This window comes from Prionailurus viverrinus, chromosome D2 (genome assembly GCF_022837055.1).
Source record: "Prionailurus viverrinus isolate Anna chromosome D2, UM_Priviv_1.0, whole genome shotgun sequence".
NCBI classification, from domain to species: domain Eukaryota; kingdom Metazoa; phylum Chordata; class Mammalia; order Carnivora; family Felidae; genus Prionailurus; species Prionailurus viverrinus.
In genome coordinates, this window is record NC_062571.1 from 50,707,990 (window position 1) to 50,713,989 (window position 6,000).

Genomic DNA, 6,000 nt, shown 5'->3' on the forward strand with positions numbered 1-6,000 from the left:
TACCCTGGGGCAGAGGTTGAGGGTGACTCTTGGTTCTTCAGTCTGGGGTGTTAGAATCCTTAAAGCCAGGATGTTAAAAGCCACAAGTCAGGATGTTGTGCCCTCAGTCTTCTAATGTGTCATCTATTTATCCCTACCTTTGTCTCCAGCTCTAACTGCCTACTCTATGAACTCTTTCCTATTTGTAAATACACACACACACACACACACACACACACACACACACAAGTATATATGTGTGTGTGTGTGTGATTTGTGTACTTACACACAAATTTGTGACTACTCTTTCAGACATTTGCAGATCTTCAGAGCTGCTTCCCTATTGCCATCATCACCCTCTTCCATTGCAGTAATCACCCTCCCTTACTGCAATAGGTTTTTTTTTCTTTTTCACTTAATACATTTTATTTTTAGAGCACTTTTAGGCTTGTAGAAAAAATGCACAGGAAGTACAGAGTTCTAATATACCTGCTTCCTCCACACCCTCATCCCTCCTACAGTTTCCTTATTATTAATGTTATGGAACCCAAGTTTGGCTGCCAGTCCCTAGAAAGGCCATTACTCAAGAGACAAGTTTTGGGGGCACCAGGGTGGCTCAGTCAGTTGAGCCCAACTCTTGATTTTGGCTCAGGTCACGATCCCAGGATCGTGGGATCAAGCCCCACATTTGGGCTCCACACCCAGCTTGGAGCCTGCTTAAGATTCTCTCTCTCTCAATCCCTCTGCCCCTCTCCCCTGCTTGTGTGCTCTCTCCCTCTAAAAGAAAAGAAAGAAAGAAAGAAAAAGAGATGAGTTTTTGATTGGAAAGGAATTTGAGAATAAAAGATTCAGGAGGCCAGCAACCTCGGGAGAAGGTACTCTGAGGTTTCTGCCTGGCTCAGGGGTTTTTAAAGGGGTTTAGGGTAGTTAATCAGCAAAGGGAGTGTAGCGGCCTGCAACATTTCTTGATTATGTGCAGATTCCATGATGTCAGCTACAAAAGTTATCCTAGTACTTGGGGGTTGTGAGAGGGAGTCTGGTTCTTGTTTTATTATGTGCAGGAGTACTCTGTTCTTTCTGCAAAGGAAGGCAATGTCTATGGATACACAAAGGGAAGTCAGTAAAATCATTTGTGTGACCAAAAAAAGAAAAACATTTTACTAAAAAAATTGCCGGGCTAATCCTAAAGCTGAGTCAGCCTGACAGACTTGCTGGTTTTTTGGGCCTGGGAAAAGTTCTGGTTCTTCATTCCTCGAGGACAGTGGTCTGCAAATCTCAAAGAAAATTAGTTCTGTTGAAGATCAAGGGATTTAGGTCAGCAAGTAAGGAGAGTTAACCTGAAGCAAGTTAATCCTTAAGACCTGTTGGAGTGCTGTTACACTAACATCTTGCATTTGTGTGGTATATTAGTTCCAGTTGATGAACCAATAAATATCAATACATTATTCCTAAAGTCCATAGTTTCCAGTACAGTTCATTCTTTGTATTGTACATAACATCAAGTACCTACCATTACACTATCATAAGAAGAGTTTCACTGCCCAAAAATGCCCTGTGCTCCACCTCGACCACGCCCCCTAAACCTCTGGCAAGGACTGACCTTTTAATTATTTCTATAGTTTGGCCTTCTCCAGAATGTCATATAGTTTGAATTATACCATGTGTAGCCCTTTCAGATGCTTCTTTCATGTAGCAATATGCACTTAATGTTCCTTCGGGTCTTTGTAGCTTGATAGACCATTTAACTGCTGAATAATACTCCATTGTATGGAGGTACCACAGTTTATTCATCCCTTCACCTGCTGAAAAACATCCAATTTTGCTTCCAATTTTGGCACCATAGAGGGTACCTGATCCCTGAGAGGGAATGGGTATGATCTAGCTCTGTACCTTTGCTTCTCTGAGTCTATTCTGTTCCCAGATGGTATTTGCCTGGAAATGTAAGGACCTAGATCTCACCTACAGGCCATTGAACAGTTGATGACCTTCAGGAGCTACGACTACCAAGACACCTGAAACAAACTCATGCTCGAGTGGACATTAAGGACATATACCAAATACTGGGCCCTATTATCTAATAGGCCCTATTATATATATTATATATTCCTATTTCTAGAATACCAAGTTGGTTGTCAGCCGGCACTTTCACAGACACATATTCCCTCTTACCTGCTTCTGCAGGATTACTGTGACTTGACATACAGATCTGGTTTGGTGGTCCCAGGCCAGGGCCTTCTGGAAACTTTAGTATGTGCTGCCAGCATCACTGCACATTGCACGAGTCGCTTCAAACCTTCAACCTCCCTTAGCAGAGAATATTCCTTTGGGAGTATTCTGTAAATAGAGAGCCAGCAGGACTATGATTCTGCCAAATGCTTCAGCCAAAAGATCAAGAGTTAATTGAAGAAGGGTTTTTTCTGTACCTAGGGCAACCAACATATACTGCATTTGAATAAATGCTTATGAATCTGTCTCTCCGCCTAGATAGCAAGTCACTTGAGAAGAGGAAATATGTCATACACAGGTACCAAAACAGCAGCATGCATATAACTAATGATCGTCCGTGGCTTGCTGATTTTTTAAAAAATAAGGAGCTAATGGCAATGAAGGCTACCTCCGACAAGCCAGCAACATGTTTGAACTGCAGGCTCCCTAAACATCTGAGGGCTTCACAGAGCTATGACAATGACATGAGTAGTGGAACTGATGCTTTTCAGCCCAATGTAGAATTCTAAACTTCAATTGCAATTAGAAAATATCTTTGGGGTGCCACGGTGGCTCAGTCGGTTAAGCGACTGACTCTTGATTTTGGCTTAGGTCACTATCTCATGGTTTGTAAGTTTGAGCCCCACATCGGGCTCGCACTGACAGTGTGGAGCCTGCTTGAGATTCTCTCTCTCTCCCTCTCTCTCTCTGCCTCTCCCCTGCTTGCATGCTCTCTCAAAATAAATAAATAAACTTTAAAAATAATAAAATAAATTACTGATAATTCTGATCCCTGGTCCTCACTGCCAGAGATTCTGATTCCCTGGACTAGAGACTAGCTCACATGTCAGTTTTTTCTTCTCCTTTTTCTTCTCTTCTCTCTTCTCTCTCCTCTCCTCTCCTCTCCTCTTTAAAGATTCTCAAGGAGTTTTCTAGTTTGCAGTCAGGGCTGCAAACCACTATCCAAAGCTAACCACTTTATTTAACTGATAAGGGAACTCCTAGAGTTTGACTCACCCAGTTTGTCAATCCAACACAGAAGTGATCCTGGAATTCTGATATTGGACTCATAGTTCTATGCGTAAGTTTCATTTCTTCAAGTAGAAACCCTATCCGTCCAAAGTGAATTTCCCTGTTTAGTTTTCATTGCTCTTTCCTACTTGTAAATACACACACACATACACACAGACCCATTTATAATGGCTGTTTTCTCTCTCCTTAATGCTGCTGTCCTGTGTAGTTTGTGGGTGTGCTTATGCCAAAGACACAGTGGGTAATATTCTGCATACCTAATCAGCTAAGTCAGAGCTCCACAGAACCAGGACTGCTGCCAAATTCACAGTGATCACAAGGTAACACTTGCTCTGTTTCTGTGGCACACTGTCACTAGGTGCCAATAGGTGAAGGGGATGAGGATGTTAAATCCCTCGGTTATAAAACAAATAAATTATGTGGATATAAAGTACAGCACAGGGAATATAATCAATAATATTATAACAACTTTGTATGATGACAGATGGTATAGACTGACTGTGGCGATCATTACATAACGTAGATAAATGTTGAATCACTATGTTTTACTCCTGAAACTAATACAATATGTCAACTACTTCAATTGAAAAATAATTTTTATGTGCAATATTATTGCGCAAAAAATTCCAAAGCCATACTGCTCTTAGTGCAAACAGCCCTTCCAGCCTTTATTTCAGTATTTGCTGACATTTCCATGCCTTTATTTCAGAGTTAGGTCAGAGATGGTGCCTTGCAGAAAATGTTTTCACCTGAAAATTCAATTGGTCTGCTAGAAACATCCCATCTGATACAGAACGAGGAGAGAGCTGAGAAGTGATCCCTGTTCCAAAATTTCTTCTCCCCCACACAAGTCAGTCCCTCCAAGGGAAGGGCTGGATGCTTGCCATCTAAGAGGCTTTGCCAGTCTCCATGTATGGGCGTGCCCAGGGCTTCCTGACTTGGGCCCTAAGGTGGGAAGATCTAGGCTGCCCTGGCCTGAGGATCACAGCAGAGTGCTCTGCCTTAGCGGCTTCACAGTCAGAGACGTGACATAATCCCCCAAATCATAATGGGGAAGGGTTGCAGCTGGAGGTTAGCGCAGACTTCCCACTGCACAGATGGAGGGACGTATCATACGTCATGAAAATAGCACCCACAGTTACTGAATAGCTTAGTAGCTTAGAAAAGTGAACCACGGTGCCTGGCTGGCTCAGAGAGAAGAGCATGCAACTCTTGGTATCAGGGTTGTGAATTTGAGCCCCATGTTGGGTGTAGAGATTACAATAAACAAACAAACAGACAAGCAAACAACCTTAAAAAAATGGTGGACCAACCGGCTTATGATCACACAGCGGGCCGCAAGTTCAATATTGAAACCAGTGTGATTCCAGGTGGCTTTTGCCACTGTGTCTTGTGAACACAAGAGCAAATGAAGGTGAAATGTCTTAATATTTTTCATTGTGCCCCAGCTGGGAAGGAGTGAAAGGAATCTCAGGAAAAAATGTCTCACTGGCCTTCTATCTGGCAATAAAGATTGTTCTGTGATGGAGCTTTATGCTCTTGTACGCAGCACACATTGCCCTAAAATAAGTGAGATGGTGTATGTCTGAGAAATCCCCAGCCATCAGGTAGTTCTGTCAAGGGACAGGTCTAAGAGGTTCTAATGGCTTAGGTTCTCACCTCCAGGAAGAAAAAGTTTTGTCTAATAGCCACTCTTTCCTTTAAGTGCATTTAGGCTTCCATAGTGGGTCGGCCTGGCCATGGTCCCCCTTCTTTTGTTCCATTGGGTAGTTCTACTCTCCCTTTCTGTGCTTTCATTTTGCTCGGAGAGTTTTATAGCCTACTTCTATAATTAGGCACACTTAGGGAGTGGGATTGAGATTCTTGTTATTTAGGTAATCTTGATTCGTTGGGTTTGGAAATGAACACATGGATCTAAACCATATCTTGTGGTCATAAGATGTCAGGAGGGTCAGCACATTCTTCTAGGAACTAGGAATGGACAGATGTGGTCTACCTCAAGTTAACTGAAGTTAATTAACTTCAGTGAAGAAAGCAGACATTTTCCCCAAACCTAATGCAGCTAACAACCTAGTGAGAAAAAACAGCAAAACAAGAACAGAGTCAATTAAAGGTCAGCTTTCTCCATAAAGAAGTTTGGAATGTAATTTGTTCAATTGTGCTAAGCAGTTCTCTTGTTTTATGCCATCTGGTTTGAAGCACTATTTATTCAGTCATTTGCTGGTATTGATTTAGTTGCATCAAAGAAAACATGAAAAGGTTGCTACATTATTTGAGAGATCATCACTAGCAATCACCTTTGATTATGACATTTTATTAAAAGGCATTGCACACCAAGTAATATTTTTAAAAGGAAAAAAATAAAGAAACAATGTTACTGTTTTCTCATTTTTGTATTTGCTTTGGGGGAGGATGTATTGATTTCCCATTGTGGCTGTAACTGACTACCACAAAGTTGGTAGCTTAAAACCATACAAATTTATTGTCTTATAGTTCTTGAGGTCAGAAGACTGAAATGGGTTTCAGTGGACTGAAATCAAGGTGTTGGCACAGCCACACCGCTCCCAGAGGCTCTAGAGGACAATCGTTCTTGTACCTTTTCCAGCTTCTAGAAGCTCCTTACATTTCTTGGTGGGGACCCCTAATCCACAAGATTACAAGTCCCCAAGGAATTCAGAGAAATATCTGATAGGATTTTGGGTTTCTACTAAAATTCTACAGGAATTACAGGGGAAGTAAACTTTATATCATTGAGAGTAGGCATCAGAGTCAAATAGAAGCCAT

At 41.8% G+C, this 6,000-nt stretch overlaps 1 protein-coding gene across 1 annotated transcript in view; it reads right to left on the reverse strand.

The window, feature by feature from the left end:
• LOC125147897 (zinc finger protein 12-like) overlaps positions 1–2,319 on the reverse strand; it is a 32,881-nt gene extending 30,562 nt beyond the window's left edge. Inside the window, exon 1 of the mRNA XM_047825317.1 lies at positions 2,149–2,319. The gene's annotated coding sequence lies outside the window, so the exon portion shown is untranslated. The remainder of the gene's footprint in view (positions 1–2,148) is intronic.
• Between the last annotated feature and the right edge of the window lie 3,681 nt (positions 2,320–6,000).